We start from the raw sequence: 17,938 nt of genomic DNA on the forward strand, positions 1-17,938 counted from the left end.
GAAATAATTTTGATAATGGGCCCTGGGATCAAACCTGAGTGAGCTGAGAAGTAAGAATCACAAAGGGGCGAGAAACATTGAAAGAAGATGTGAGGTCAATGGGGGAGAGATCACAAGGAAAATTAGAATGGTGGTCATAAGATTCAAGGAGGAATCAAAATAGGAAAATCAAAGCAAGGAGGAGTCATTGTGTTGTGCGGATAATCAAAGTGATTGATGAATTTATTAAAAATGATGGCAATTGTTGAATAGAGTGTCTTTTCACCATTGTATATTCTTTTCAACTTTGTCATGGATTAATTGCCTATACGTGTGTGGGTTTATCTTCAGACTCCCTTTTCTGTTCTATTGATCTATGTGTCCTTTTTTGTGCCAATAGTATGCTGTTTTGATTACTGCAACTTTGTAGTATAGTTTGAAATCTGTGAAGATAATACTTCCACTTTGTTCTTTTTCTCAAGATTGATTTGGCAATTCAGGATCTTTTGTGATCTCATAAGAATTTTAAGATTATTTGTTCTAGTTCTCTGAAACAATGAGATTAGAATGTTTCTCATATCATATACAAAAAAAAAAAAAGCCCCACATGGATTAAAGACATAAAAGTAAGACCTGAAACCATAAAACTCTTAGAAGAAAACATAGGCAGAACATTCACTGATATAAGTCATACAAATATTTTTGACGTATTTCATAAAACAAAATCTAACAGCAAAAATAAATAAATTAGACCTAATTAAACTTAAAGTTTTTGCATAGCAAAACCCAACAGATGACTTATGAAATGTGAGAAAATATTCGCAAAATGGGAGAATTTTTTAGAAATTATATGACAGAGAAGAAGTTAATTTCCAAATGTAGCAACAGCTCATACTACTCAATATTTAAAAAAAAAAATCTGAGCACCTGAATATATATATATATTTTTTCCAAATAAGAAATGCAGATTGCTAGCAGGCACATGAAAAGATGCTCAATATCACTAATATTAGAACAATGCAAATCAAAACAACAAGATATTACCTCACAGCTGTCAGAATGGCCGTCATCAAGAAGCCTAAAAATAGCAAATGCTAGTGAGAATGTGGAAACAAAGGAACCCTTACCTATTGTTGGGGGAAAGGTAAATTGGTGCAGCCATTATGGAAAACAATATGGAAACTCCTCCAAAAACTAAAAAGTAGAACTACCATATAGTCTAGCATTTCCATATCTGAGTATACAGCTGGAAAAAAAAACAACAACACTAATTTGAAAAGATACAGGCAGATTCTTTACTATCTGAGACACCAGGGAATTTCTAAATGTTCATATCATCATTGCTTACAATAGCCAAGTTAAGAAAGTAACCCAAGTGCCCATCAATAGATGAATGGATTAAAAAATGTATATATATATATATATATATATATATATATATATATATAATGAAATATTATTCAGCCACAAAAATTGAAATTCTGCCATTTGCAGCAATGTGGATAGATTCAGAGAAAACTATACTTAGTGAAATAAATCAGATCAGTTCAGTTACTCAGTCATGTCTGACTCTTTGCCACCCCATGGACTGCAGCACACCAGGCCTCCCTGTCTATCACCAACCCCCAGAGTTTAAACAAACTCATGTCCATTGAGTCAGTGATGCCATCCAACCATCTCATCCTCTGTCATCCCCTTATCCTCCTCCCTTCAATCTTTCCCAGCATAAAGGGTCTTTTCAAATGGGTCAGCTCTTTGTATCAGGTGGCCAAAGAGAAAGACAAATACTGCATGATATCCACTGCATGACGTTCCACTTATATGTGGAATCTAAAATAAAATACAAATGAATGAATATGCAAAACAGAGACAGACACACAGTATAAAATTAATGGTTGTGAAAGGGAAGGGGTAAAGGGGGTGGAAATGAGGGATATGGGATTGACAGATACAAGCCATATGTATAAAACAGACAAGCAGCAAGTATATACCATATAGCAAAGAGAATCCTCGCCATTGTCTCATAATAGCTTTTAATGGAGTATAATCTGTAAAAATACTGAATTGCTTTGCTATACACCTGGAACAAATATAGTATTTTAAGTCACCTGTAGTTCAAAAAGCACTTCTGTAATGCAGAACCCAATTTGATTCCTGGGTGGGGAAGATCCCCTGGAAAAAGGATAGGATACCCCACTCCAGTATTCTTGCCTGGAGAATCCCCATGGACAGAGGAAACTGATGGGTTACAGTCCATGGAGTCACATACTGTTGGACATGACGGAAGGGACTAGGCAGGAGCATACTTCAAAAAAATGATGATGTTGATGGTTAAAACTAATAGTAAGAAGAAGAAGAAAAGTAGTAATAGTAAGAAGCAACAGCAGTAGCAGAAGCAGCAGCCAACCAAGTACTCAGTTTCAATGCATGAGGATTAATCATCTGGTCATTAATAAAATGATTTCAACACGGATAATTAGGTATGATGAAATCTATGGCAACCAGGGATAAAAGAGTAAGGAAAAATTACCCTAGCAGTGACAAGCTAGGAGATCACTGATCCCAACTCCAGACCTGTGGAACTCCAGGCTATGGGAATGACACCATTTCTCAAGAGAGAAGCATGAAATGCAGACGAATCTTCAGACAATAGCATGGTTTGAGTTAAAACAGGGAACTGAAAGTGATGTTCGAAGAAAACTACGAGAATACAAAGGATTTCCTAATGTCAAACAGATCTGCCAGTGGGCATATTTGGAACAAGGGAACTCTGATGAGATTTGGGGATACTGCAAATCACAGAGTGATAAAAATCATGATAATGGTAGGTGACTAGAGAAGCTTCAACTCTCATTTGCATGCATGCATGCATGATCAGTTGTGTCTTTCTCTTTGTGATCCCTTGGTCTGTAGCTGTCCAGTCTCCTCTGTCTATGGAATTTTTCAGGCAAGAATATTGGAGTGGGTTGTCATTTCCTCCTGCTTCCTGACTCAGGGGTTGAAGCCTCATCTCTTATGTTTCCTGCATTTCAGGTGAGTTCTTTACAACTAAGCCACCTGGGAAGCCCTGGAGAGGGCCTGATTCAAGTAGGAAGGTGAGCAATGGTGGGGTTACTATAGTAGGTTGTTTAGGGAAAAAGAATAGCTCATAATTTTTTTCTCCATTCCTGAGTATAATTTTCATGGGAGATTGGAGATATATATAATAGTGGTATGCAAAATCTCTTGTGCAAAGCCTTTTTAGCTGGGAAAGAGGAAACAATTCTTTCCCAGGTAGTGGTCTTAAATTCCAGGATAGTCCCATGTGTGGTGTCATAGTACAGGAAGCCTCTCACAGTTGTCTCAGTGCAATATCCATGCCTTTATGTTGTAGGACAAATTGTATTTTAAAAAATTCATTTGAGTATAAAGCTTATTTTATTCATTAATTCATATTCTTTAAAAAGGTTTTTCTACTTCAGTGCAAGATAAACTAGCATAGTGACTACTTAACTTTTTCAATGTCTTTTTCAACGAAAACATCGATCTCAGGAATAGCCAGGTGAAAGAGATACATAGGGCATGGTATGGACTATAGCCATGCTGTAGCCAAGAACACCACTCTCCTCAAATTCCCACTTTTATAACACCTGGATGCTCTCCAAATCTGGTCTTTTTGGTTTCCCTGTGGATGCTTCATTCAGTTCAGTTCAGTTCAGTCAGTCAGTCGTGTCCGACTATTTGCGGCCACGTGGACTGCAACATACCAGGCCTCCCTGTCCATCAGCAACTCCTGGAGTTTACCCAAACTCATGTCCAATGAGTCAATGATACCATCCAGCCATCTCATCCTCTGTCATCCCCTTCTCCTCCCACCTTCAGTCTTTCCCAGCATCAGGGTCTTTTCAAATGAGTCAGCTCTTCGCATCAGGTGGCCAAAGTATTGGAGTTTTCAGCTTCAACATCAGTCCTTCCCATGAACACTCAGGACTGATATCCTTTAGGATGGACTGTTGGATCTCCTTGCATCCAAGGGAATCTCAAGAGTCTTCTCCAACACCACATTCAAAAGCATCTATTATTTGGAGGCTTCATTACATAGGTATAATTGATTAAATCATCAGACATTGGCCATTGAGTCAATTTCCAACTTCTCTTCCCTTCTTATATCAGGGAAGTGGGACTAAAATCTCCAACTCCTATAATCACATATTCTGAACTCAAGCAGGGGCCTGTGGGTTCCTAAGCATGGAAATCTTTCTGTCCCCTGTTTGTTGACTCTAACCTTAATGACCTTTTTCGAGTTCCAAAGGGTAGAATAAAGTAGTTGCTAATTTAGGAAGGGAGAGTGAGGCAAAGACTATGGAAGAACAAGCCAGGAAATAAAGAGTGCTGTCTTGAGGTAGGGTCCTGGCATGAACTTGAAGGATCATATAACAATGTAATTAAGCTCTTTTAAGTGGTCAACCTCTTTGAGAGTTCGACCATAAAAAAGGTTGAGCACTGACGAATTGATGCTTTCATACTGTGGTGCTGGAGAAAACTCCTCAGAGTCCTTTGGACAACAAGCAGATCAAATTCGTCAATTCTAAAGGAAATCAACCCTGTATTTTCGCTGGAATGTGATGCTTCTTATGTTGAAGCCGAAGCTTCAATAACTTGGCCACCTGTTGTGAAGAGTCAACTCATTGGAGAAGACCCTGGAGCTGGGAAAAGTTGAGGGCAGAAGGAGAAAGGAGCAACAGAGAATGAGGTGGCTGGATGCTATCACTGACTTAATGGACATGAGTTTGAGCAAACTCCAGGAGATGTTGAAGGACAGAAAGCCTGGTGTGCTGAGGTCCATGGGGTCACAAAGAGTGACTGAACAACAACAAAGAGGTTAACATTCTTCATACCAGAGAAAAACATGTACCTCCACTCACGTTGTCTTTAAGTAATCAGAAAAGCTCATTGAGAAGATTGTGCATGCTCAGTCACTTCAACCATGTCCAGTTCTTTGCAACCCCATAAACTTTAGCCCACCAGACTCCTCTGTTTATGGGACTATCCCAGCAAGAATACTGAAATGTGTTGCCGTTTCCTCCTTCAGGGGATCTTTCTGACCCAGGGATCAAATCCTTGTCTCCTGCGGCTCTTGCACTGGCGGGTGGATTCTTTACCACTGAGCCACCTGGGAAGTGCCAATCTTTACAGCATCCCTCTACTTAAAGCATTGCCATGAAAGTTCTCACCAAATCCCCCTGGGTTGGGACTTTGTGAGGGCAGAAGCCCACTGTGCCCCTCTTTGCCTGGCAAACCAATAAAGCTATTCTTTTCTACTTCACTCAAAACTGTTTCTGAAATTCAGTTTGGCACTGGTGAACAGAGACTGAGATTCTGGCATCAGCTCTCCTGTCATCCAGCCCCCATCCTTCGGTGCAGTTTAGTAGTCACCTCACTAACCTAGGGGTGTCGCTGGTGGCTCAGAGGATAAAGTGCCTGCATGCAATGTGGGAGACCCGGGTTCGATCGCTGGGTCGGGAAGTTCCCCTGGAGAAGGAAATGGCAACCCACTCCAATATCCTTGCCTGGAGAATCCCATGGATGGAAGAGCCTGGTGGGCTGCAGTCAGACACGACTGAGCGAGCTCATTTCACTTCACTTCACTTCACTTCACTAACCTAAGAAGAGGTACCTTTTGGATCTTACTTCTTAGGCAATTCCAATGATTTTAAGGAGCCAGAAACCAGAATGAAGAGTCTATATATCTTCTATATCACAATATCATACAAGAGTAAGTCAATTGTTTTGAGTCGTCTGATATAGATGAGTCCCCAGGTATGAAGACACAGTATATTCAAAGACTAAAGAAAAGAAAAAAAAACCCAAAAGCAGAATTTTTTTTTTTACAATAAGGTAGTACTTTTGAAGTACTAAACAACTAAGAAAAGCTAATTCAAACTAATGTAATACGGAAGAGAATAATTCGAATAACATTTTACATTTACTAGAAAAGGAAATATACTCCTACTACTGTTAATAATGATGATGATGGTTTTGTGCAAACCTTTTTGCTAAATATTCATAAACATTATACTAAGTATCAAAAGCTATTTTATATGATGCAGAATGCTACTTATATTTGAAAACTTAAAAATAGCTATACACATAATAAGGAGAAGGCAATGACACCTCACTCTAGTACTCTTGCCTGGAAAATCCCATGGACAGAGGAGCCTGGTAGGCTGCAGTCCATGGGGTTGCTAAGAGTCAGGCACGACTGAGCAACTTCACCTTGACTTTTCACTTTCATGCGTTGGAGAAGGAAATGGCAACCCACTCCAGTATCAGAGTCAGACACAACTGAAGCGACTTAGCAGCAGCAGCAGCATACACATAATATAAAGTAATTTTCAGTAATCCCAAGGTTTAGGCCCCTTGTTTTCAAATGCTCCAAATCACTGTGACAAAGAAGTGAAAGGTAGAGGATTTCTGAGATAGTAAGATAATAACCATTTTTTTTTAGTTGGCAAGTTCCCCTCTCCCACCTCTAGAAGTAGTAAAAAATAACTTCAAATCAGGCAGTAGAATGCTTTGTTGGATTGTGAATTCACACAAAACAGCCTTTCCCTACAGTTGGGTTTCAGCGGGAAATGAAATGTATGCAACTTTAGGGATTTAAAGCTTTTATTTGTGAACATTCACCTTAAGCTATGATAAAATATTTTGTTTGGCTCCTTTCTCCCACTTTACAAGCATTACTTTATCAGCATTAACAGAGAGACTTCTATAATATGTTTATTTAAAGGAACAAGTAGACCTGGAAGAAATGAATATAAAGGAGAATGTGAATTTTATATTAAGTATCTTTGCCTCAAGAAAACTCTCTTAGACTCTGTGAAAAATTCACTAAGCTGCACTTAACCACTTGGATCTATCCAGTCCTGGACAATATACTTCATTTCTTCTTTCACTTCCTTCATTTGTAGATGAAAAAAGTTAAGTCCTTTTTTGTTGTTGTCCATCGGTCGCTAAGTCATATCAGACTCCTTGCAACCCCATGGACTGACTGTAGCACTCCAGGCTCCTCTGTCCTCCATTATCTCCAGGCGAGTTTGCTCAAATTCATGCCCCCTGAGTAGGTGATGCTATCTAACCATCTCTTGGTAGGGGGCTGGGGGTTGTCCATTTCCTACACTTTAAATTCACAAGTATTTCGAAACTGTGTACTACTAATTAAATTATTATGCATTAGCTATGTCACATTTTATTTTGGGACAAGTGAAATTGTATTTTCTAAGTATTCGTTTTCCCTTTTAAGAAAGGAATTTCTATAATGCACATAAATAACAATAGCTCAAATAGGCAGCTCTATTATCTGCACTTCATGGATAAGCTTCACCACTGGGGGGGCAGAAGTGGCAATTTTATTTTTATTTTCTATTGTCAGTTTTCCTTTGAAGCGTCAAATAGAATATTGATATTTTTGGCACTTATGCTATTTACTTACTGTGATTTAACGAGCCGTTATAAAGTGAGCCATATTCCCACTATGCATTTCATACAACTATTACTAGAACTTCTTTTCAGAAGGATTTATCTACAAATCAATATTTCTCTTATTGTACCATTTCCAGAAGTACTAAAGAAACTTCTCTTCTGAAACAGGATTTGATTGTTATAGTTTACCCTCTCTAATAGTTGTACAATGTACAGCAGCAAATCTAACAGGTGGAATATGTAGTTTTTATGATGTTGCTATGGTCACAATTATATGTGGACATTTCCAAGAAAGGTGAAAATACATCAACTGGAATATCAAATAATAAGCAAAATGTTATAGAAATCTAAAATCATATTTAAAATCATTCTGTTTACTGAAAAAATCATGTTAAGGTATTAGATGTCTTAAATTATTGTTAATGAAAGATTATTTTAGTCTATAAACTCAGAGACACATAAAAATTCATGATCACTGATAAATAGAATTTAGATTCTTTCTCTTTTCTTAAACTTGAAAATTTGAAATTAAAACAGTCATGAATTCTGCCGGGAGTATACACAAAATTCCTTTTGAGTATCAGCACTGTCCGTGTGATATATATTTGCTACAGATGATTTACAGGTTACAGACATGCTGTGACCTTTCTCTCCCAACTGTAAACATATTAAGCAGAGCTGATTAACGGAGACGGAAACACTGGGTTGTTTTCTCTAATGGGAGTCTTTGACAAAGCCCTCTTTGAGCCCTCCCACTTTATTCGCCTGCAAATCGCCGTGCCTAAAGAGTCTTTAGTCCCCAACCCAAACCTGGAGCCCTGCAGCGCCATCAGCGGCAATATCTTCCTATGTGAGGGACGTCTCTTATTAATCAGAAACGCTGAATGGAAACCAATCAGATAGAGAGTTCGTTTGGCTTCAGCTTCCTGCCTGTCTGAGTTAAAAGTGATGCTCGCTGTAAGAGGAAGGCACACTGAGATTCAGGAAGATTCGGCTGAGAAGATACTATAAAAAGAGAAGAGAAGGAATGAGAGAGAAGCAACACCGGAATTGTCAGCGCTGAGCTGGGCTAAACTCAATTTCATTGCGGAACAAGGTAAATGTCATATACTTTGCTTGACATTATAAGCTCTTTAATTTTTGCTTTCTTGTAATGTAGTAATACAAATAGTGCTTTTCTCTTAGTTGCTGTATTTTGCTCTTTCATTCTCTCTCTCAACATTTGAAAGCAGGTAAGAGTACATTTTTTAGTATTTGGATAAGATATTAAAATGCTCAGGGAAAAAACTTGCAATGTTTGCTTCTTATTTTACTTTTACAAAACTGATACCACCAAAGCTCTTTTTATAGTGCTCAAATTTGCATATGGAGCTTTATTTAAAAAATACAACTAAACTTCTCATCATGTTGATTTGGGTGGCTTTGAAACACATATTAATTTTGTTTGTGTGTACTATTATTATATTAATTTGAAATAGACTCCTATTTTTCTCATAACTTTTGCTTACGTAATTTGAGTCAGAACTATCAAAAATAAAGCCATCTTGATCATGTCTTAAAAAGTGATTTATTTTTAATATTAAAATGAAATGACATAGAAATAATAAAAATACCACATATATAGATAAACATAGGATGCCAGGATAATAGTGATCACTTTACCTGGTGAAGGAGGTTTCTTCACATATTTGTGGTTCTCACTCAGGTCAACATTCTGAGTGTGTATATCTGTTGGCTATAATTGTTCTCCATTATCCTGGGCAAATGTATCTTAATGTAATAAAGACTGGGTGAAAACCACAGGAGGGAGTTTCAAAGGCAAAATTGGTGTGTTTTATTTGAAGTGGTATGGAAAATGCAATGACTTAATGGAGCATTATTTTTTTTTACCTTGCATACTCAATATAACCATTCACATCAATTATATTTTCAAGCATGCTAATCTCTAAAAAGCCATGATGAATTTTAACTAAAAGGTTATCTATATTCTATAGCACTTACATTTAGATACTGTTAACAGTGTATGTTCTCAGAATCTATTTTAAATAACAAAAGTGCACAAAGGAACAGTGATCACCTGTAGTAAAGTTCACATTTATTTGTATTATCAACTTTTGGAAGTCTTTTCTGGGAGACTAGCAATATAATATTGTGTTGTATATCATCTATGAGATTAATAATCAAGATTTTTTTAACAAGGTCTTTGAAATCTGTAGCATAAAAATGAGTGATTTTTGTAACTGACAAAGGTGGTAACTTTTGCATGACAGGAGGAAATCTTCATGTGGCTCTCTACTTGTCTGTGGAATTAGAATGTTGCCCATCTTCAGCCATTAACTAAGAATGAACTTGATCATTCAATGTTCTTAACTTGGCAAAAAAGTACAATTTAAAAACCTCTAGTATTCAATAGAGGATGGATCCTGTTTTCAGACTGAGACACTTCTTCATTACCTAGGCAGTGCTATGTCAAAGGTAGACATCATTTGTGTAACTACAAAACTTGTTCATACAGGATTGAATGGTAGATATTTTTTGAAAAATAAAGAAAATGAAATAACATGCTATTCCAGCCCATAGCAGCAGAGACATGGGACTCAACATGAGCAGCATGTATTTGTGGTCTTGTCGTCAAACATATTATGGATTCAACTGAAGTTTTCTAAAATGAAGAGAACAAAATAATTGTATGCACTTAATAGACATATGCTGAGGTGTTAAAATACTGTCATCTCTGTATTTGTTTTGAAACATGAGAAAATGTAAGATAAAGCTCATTATATGGGCAAATCTAATTCTGGAAGTAATGAATAGAAAAAATGCTTCAGAGGAAGCAGAATAGTAGTATCAATTTAGAAAGAATTCACTAACTTTAAGTCAGAAAGGTTTGTTAGGACTGAAAAAGCAAACCATTTAAGATCATATTACTTTCTAGGATAGAAAAATGATTTTCCCCTTATTATACTATTTATAGTTTAAGAACAATTTTGAAATGTTTCACATAATTATACCACCATTATTGTACTCATTGTATAATTGGAATAAAAATGTCTTGTACCACTGCCTATGTATAAAGGATTATGGTATCAAAGTTAGCTTTGAAATTATGTCTTTAAATGTTATGTTGTTCTACTTGATAAATTACATGTTAAATCAGACGCTCTTCTGAATGTCACCTTGCATAAAAAGATTTCACTGGGTATTTGATATTTTACTGTGACCCTCATACACACAAAGTTTAGTCAGTTTAAGGTCCTTTCTTTGGTACATGCCCCAAAACTTCATCTGATATATATATATATATTTTTTTACTGAGTTACCTCTTTATAGACATCAGTGGTGATCTAAGGCAGACATGCATTCCCTATAATCTCTGCACAATCTGGAGGTGCAGTTTATCAGAATGCTTTGGACAATGCTTAAAATTACATAACATAAAATATGTGAGTAATATGGAGATATATTGTACACAAGAAAATAAAAATTAAGCTCTGTTAACTAAAAAATATGCATGTGTGTCATAAATAATCATTGGCTGTAACTTGTTTTCTATGAAAGTGAACAGACTAGATGGATAATTATTTAGTGTTAATACAAATGCTTCAATAAACTAGATCACTAGCTTGCTATACCATTTAAGACTAATTTTGTCCCCTCAAAGGCATTTTAAATATAAAGTATAAATAAATCTAATGTTTTTAAAGAAGAGTATGATACTTTAAAAATGTTCAATGTGATATTTTAAATATTTTCACCTCTGACTTCAAGGACACACACACACACACACATATATATATATATCTTACAGTATGTAAACATACATAATATATTATATTATTCTTTTCTATTATAAAAGCTCTAGTCAGGTTCTTAGGCATTTTGCTTGCTAATTTATCTACTTAAGTTTTCCTAAGAAAGAAGAAAACATTCTAAATGGTACCAAAGGGTATTGGTCTTAGTTAGCTTTGTTTTGACCTAATGTAAATTTATGAATAAATTATTTTATTGTAGAATAAGACACTTCTTAAGGTAAAGAAATCATTTCCTTTGTAGCTTGCATATTTGTTTTCAAAATGAGCTGTGTCTTAAAATATACCTCTGTCAAGCCTCTTAATGTCTATAACATCTCATCATCTTATTTAGGTGTTAACATAAAATCCTAGAACTTTAAAAAAGGGGTTTTAACCACCTCCATCTCTGATGTTGCACAGGAAAACTAAGGTTTAGAAAAATCAGATTATATAACCAAGGATGTCAAATTATATATGAAAATTGTCAACATTTTGTGAAAATATATCATTACGTGGGAACATTATGTGAAAGTTGAGTCATGAGAATCATATCAGGGATACACACACACACACACAGAGTGACTAGCTGAAAATACTAGATTGTTTTAAACATCCTGAAAAAGTTTTTTTTTTTTTTTTTCTTATAAGTCACTTCAAATTCCTCTGCCTGGAACTACCATTATCCTCATCAATATAATAAGGTAAGGAATGCACAGTGAGGAGAGTATCTTTATAGCACTCTTATACATTTTCATAGCAGCCCTAATATGTTAATGTACTTATCCCTAAATTTAGCACTACTAAGAGATGGTCTTATAGCCACATTAAGAATGCAAAGTGCCTGAATAAAAGAAGGATCTCTGGAACCTAACCAAGACATTTTATATTAACACTATCAAGAAACACCTCCCAAAGCATAAAAGTCATAATAATGGATCTTACTACTTATGAAGAGCAAATGGAAATCTCATGAGGTTATTGTTGCTGTGGTATGTGTGTGTGTGTGTAATACATATGTCTTTATACTACAGTCCATGGGGTCACAAAGAGTTGGACACACCTTAAGGACTGAACAACAATTTATTTTTAAGAGAAAAGGCGGGGACAAGAAGAAGGGAGAAGACCTGAATATTTTCTTAAAGTGACATTCAAGGTTTTCCTTTTTTCCCCCTATTCAATCACTTTGCTAAATTATAAATCAATTGCAGGAGGAATGGTTGTATTAATATTCTGTATTTCTATTCACGAGCAAGATAATTATTGGTCTTTCAGATTAATCAGTGAAACACCAGAACATATGATTGTTTTGTAAGAGTTAATTAAAAAATCTACTCCTTATATCACTGTCTGAGATTAACAGTTTCGAAAGCATGGAGATAGTAGTGGCTAGTAGTTATTATTTGATTCTTGAGTTTAAAGGTGAACATGTAAGAAATAGATACACCTGATAGAACTTATATTGGAAAAATCACTACACTTTATGTATTATTAACAGAATATCCAATGAATAGTGGACATTTTCCTCATATTTACTGAAACAAGATCTTAGGAAAGTCATAAAAAGCAAGAAACAATATTTACAGGAAGGAAGTGTAATAAGGATGACAACAATGCATATCAATGTGTAATCGAAGCAAATAAACACCAGTAATCCACTTCCTGTGACAAAAGATATCCTGTGAAATATAGTGCTTTTATGAACTAGGCCCTCAATACTACAAGTTTTCAAAGGGTGTTTTCTTTCAGACAAATAATTTCATTATCATCTATTTTTTTCCCTAGCAAAACAGGTTATTGAAATTATTTAATATAATTGCTTGAAATATTGTTTCAAAATATTAACATCTGTGTGTTATAAACACTTCACAATTCAAATCTCTTTTCACTGTAATGGTAATTAAGCCACAAATGAAACACTGAAGAACATTTACAGGTCAAATTACAAAGTAATATCTATCTATGTATGTTGTGTACTGTGCTTAGTTGCTTAGTCTGACTTTCTGTTACCCCATGGACTCTAACCCACCAGGCCCCTCCGTCCATAAGGATTCTCTATGCAAGAATTCTGGAGTGGGTTGCCATGCCCTCCTCTAGGGCTGTCTATCTATATCTTTATATATTTATCTATACATCCATCTGTATGTATTTCTTTTTCTGTATATATAGGTAGATCTGTGTGCATGTGTTTTTGTGTACCCAAAAATATATGATGGAAAAAAAAAGAAAGTAATAACATGATCAGTTCAATGTACAAATTATTATAGACGTTAAATTAGTAGAATGGTGTAATATTAAACAGTAAAAATCTATTTTATTGGCAATCATGGATACTATGAACAAATGATAAAATAGGAGTTAAAACTATGTTTTAATATTGGAAAAGTTTAAACAGAAAGTTCATGTATTATGGCTGATTTTTTTAGATAGGGAGAGTTACACGTGCATTTTTTAAAACCATAACTGGAAATAATCACTTTCCGTTTAATGTACAAAATTCTTGAAGGCTTCATAAAATTATAATCTCTTTACCCACTCATATGGTGGGTAGAAAATAAAGTAGGAATTTTAATGCTATCTCAAGCCATATTGGTTAAAACTTAGATTATTTTTATTGGAAAATAAGATCTTTATCATTTATTTAAAATATAGCAATAGCACATAATATATGATGAAATTTTAAATGATTTATTTGGTCATTTTCCATAGCTGACGGTGTCAATACCCCTTTTATATTTCTTGTATTATTCGGTAAATTAACTATTTGCTTATCCAAATTTTCTTTATATTACAAATATGATACTAAGATTAAAGACCATTGCTTTATGTCATATAACTTATATACAATAATTTAATAAATCAGTGAAGGATAAATATGTGTATTACTTCCAGTACTTCCAGGTTAATTTTATAACTTAGCATATTACAAATTAACTATGCATACACTGAGCAGGGTTTAAATAAGTTTAACTATTAGAGTAAAAGCAATACTTTTCCTTTTCCCCTAAATCTTCAGTGTATCTAGATGATGTGACATTTTATATATATTTTCAATTCAGTTAATGCTTTTTTGAGTATAAGAGCATTAAATAAGATTCAGGTTTATATTTCTGATACTACTTAACTCTTTCAAAGACTAAATAATTAATACTATTATAATAATGCATATGAAAATCATCTTTCATATATGTTTAGCTTAGAATTAAGGTTCCTGATACAGTCATTAACAATGAAGAATGTTATCATATCGGAAGTAAATATTTTTATATAATTAAAATTAACTTTGGTCAGTTTAGAATAGGGAGTTCTATTGAAATACAAATAGTGAACAATAATAAGCTTAAAATTTTTAATATTATAGAGTTCTTTTAACTCTTTAAAATGAAGATTTTTTAAAATCAATGCTATCTATATCTATATATTTAAATGTCTATATATATATTGAATGTATATATGTATGATGTGTCTCAAGGTCACTACTTTGGACTTGAGACTTATGTTAAATTTTGCTTTCAGTATGTAAATATGGAAGATTGTTTTATTTAAATAAGAAAGTTTCAATTTTGGAAATTTAGAAAATTGATTTCAGAAAATTAAGTGGGCAATTGTTCTAATAGAATTTTTAAAATAAATATATATCAGGAAACTACTTGAGTTTATAATTACAAATGCTCAAAGATGAATACTGAAACTGATGGAGACCAAATGACAGAATGGAGACTAAAAAGTAGTGAGATTCAATGACAGACTCAGTAGCTGCTGCTGCTGCTAAGTCACGTCAGTCATGTCCGACTCTGTGTGACCCCATAGACGGCAGCCCACCAGGCTCCGGTCCCTGGGATTCTCCAGGCAACCATACTGGAGTGGGTTGGCATTTCCTTCTCTAGTGCAGGAAAGTGAAAAGTGAAAGTGAAGTTGCTCAGTCGTGTCCAACTCTTCGCGACTCCATGGACTGTAGCCCACCAGGCTCCTCCATCCATGGGATTTCCCAGGCAAGAGTACTGGAGTGGGTTGCCATTGCAGAGACACGCAATAATTTAATAATGATGCTATCATGGGTGTCTGATGTCTCCCCAAACCTTCTTATGGTTTGCTGCTGACAAATGAAGCATTATCTTTGGAGTCACTGTAACTCTTTATTTAAACACAGGCATAGAAATTCCTCTCCATTTTACTCAAAACTAAGCTGTATTTATTGCAGTTTTACATTGAAATTGAGCTTTAAGCATTTTCAGGGAGGAATAAAATTTACTTCACAATAAATATGTCAATTGTGTATGTCTCACATTATACTTCAATGATATTATTGAATTATGGGCTTCCCTAGTAACTCAGTTGATAAAGAGTCTGCCTGAAGTGGGGGAGACCCAGGTTTGATCCCTGGGTAGGGAAGATCCCCTGGAGAAGGAAACAGCAAACCACTCCAGTATCCTTGCCTAGAAAATCCCATGGATAGCTAAGCCTGGTGGGCTGCAGTCCATGGGATTGCAAAGAGTCAGGCACGACTAAGCAACTAACACACATTTTAAATTGCACTGTTCTAAAACTACAAAAAAATGTAGGTAAACAACCCAGATGGAAAGGGTGTTGAGTAAATTCTACCCCAGAATGAAAATTTAATTTAGATGGTGAGTTTTGACAAACATATCCTTATGTATTTATAACTAATATTTTTATGTAAAATATGGATTTGAAAACAGATTTTAGAAAATAACTAGAAATCTATACATAGTCTTACAATGCAATGACTTTCTACAAATAAGAGATGTTTTATAAACTATCAGTGATACATGTTTTATTAAAATTACAGCTTTATATCATTTTCTAAATGTAATCATTTAATGTTTTCATTACTTTTCATCCAGTATTTTGACTTATATCAATGGAACCCATGTGAAATTAATCTTTATCCTCAAGATGAGAAACATTTTAAGTATAAGTAGTTAATTTACTAAAAGTAGAATTTTTTTTTTTTTTTTTTTTTGGTCATGCCACACAGCTTACCCTGGGCAGTGAAAGCACATAGTGAAACCACTGGTCACTGGTGCATGCATTCTCAGTTGCTCAGTCATGTCCAACTCTTTGTAACCCCATGGACTGTAGCCTCCCAGGCTCCTTTGTCCATGGGATTCCCCAGGCAACAATACTGGACAGTGAGGAAATTCCCACTACAAGTTGCTTTTTAACCTATTTAATATAGAGGAAAGTAAGCATATGTTAAGATTATGTAAAGAACTTTTGTCTTTAACATGTGATTAAAATGTTCTTGATAATAAATTCACTGATAAGATACATCAAATGAGGGGGTGACAGGATGTAATGGTTGGATGGCATCACTGACTCAATGGACATAATTTTGAGAGGACTCCAGGAGATAGAGTAAGACAGGGACACCTGGCATGCTGCCTTCCACGGGGTCACAAAGAGTTGGACATGACTTAGCCACTGAGCAAGTATATAAGTATATAACTATATATAATGCAAGTATATAACTTATATAATGCATTAATTTTCTGATATGCTTGGTGACATGTATTGTGCTGAAAGTGTTAAATATACCTCTCCTTTAACTATAACTATTATCTCTGAGAAAAAAAATGATCCACATCCATCTTCTTTTAACCTTTCGCTTCTGCTTGAATTCTGAATTGTTTGGTAGCTAAAATAGACTTCATTTGAGTTGTACGTTTCCCACTGATTTCTACCAAATTGAATGTAAATATGTAGTGATTCATAGAAGGCAGATTTTTTTTTCCAATGCAATGACCTGTGATAATTTATTCCTCTTGCTGCTTTTAACTACTTTAGCTTTATTACTTTCATTGAAGTTTTAGTTTTCTGCTATTTCTGTTTCCCAGTTTACTGCTTTTCTCCTTCCACCTACCCCTACACCTTCAGTTTTTCCTACGCCTACACCTTCTCTAATTCCAAGACAGAATATGTTTAACTGCAAGTGCTTTTTTATCCTTAATTTGGCTTGCTTTTCAGGAAGATGATTCAGTGAACTGTAATAGAAAAGTAGCTTTTCTAACTCAAGGAGCTCCTTAGAAGTGACACTAATAAAAATTGGTCAGTATATTCAATGGGCAATTTTATTGATATAAACACTTCGCTGCCATTCCACTTCTCCCAACTTTACCTTCTAATTGACTGGAAATGGGCCTTATGACAGTGGTTTAGTTGCTAAGTCATGTCTGACTCTTGTGATCCCATGGACTGAAACCCACCAGGCTCATCTGTCCATGGGATTTTGCAGGTAAGAATACTGGAGTGGGTGGCTAGTTCCTTCTCCAGGGGATGGGCCTTATGGGGAGCTGAATATTGCTGCTGCTGCTAAGTCGCTTCAGTCATGTGTGACTCTGTGTGACCCCAAAGACTGCAGCCAGGCTCCCCTGTCCCTGGGATTCTCCAGGCAAGAACACTGGAGTAGGCTGCCATTTCCTTCTCCAATGCGTGAAAGTGAAAAGTGAAAGTGAAGTCGCTCAGTAGTGTCCGACTCTAAGTGACCCCATGGACTGCAGCCTACCAGGCTCCTTCATCCACGGGATTTTCCAGGCAAGAGTACTGGAGTGGGGTGCCATTGCTTTCTCCAAGCTGAATATTACTGAGGTCACAATTCATTAAGAAGAGATAAGAGGAACAAAGAGACATGGTACTACTGACTAGTGGGTTTGACTGCAGGTCCAGGAATGTAGCCCTGACTTGCATAC

At 35.5% G+C, this 17,938-nt stretch overlaps 1 protein-coding gene across 1 annotated transcript in view; it reads left to right on the forward strand.

Moving 5' to 3' along the window:
• CDH9 (cadherin 9) overlaps window positions 8,357–17,938 on the forward strand; it is a 138,480-nt gene continuing 128,898 nt past the window's right edge. The window contains exon 1 of the mRNA XM_005694834.3: window positions 8,357–8,536. The gene's annotated coding sequence lies outside the window, so the exon portion shown is untranslated. The remainder of the gene's footprint in view (window positions 8,537–17,938) is intronic.

The sequence above is a fragment of the Capra hircus genome, chromosome 20 (assembly GCF_001704415.2).
Source record: "Capra hircus breed San Clemente chromosome 20, ASM170441v1, whole genome shotgun sequence".
NCBI lineage: Eukaryota > Metazoa > Chordata > Mammalia > Artiodactyla > Bovidae > Capra > Capra hircus.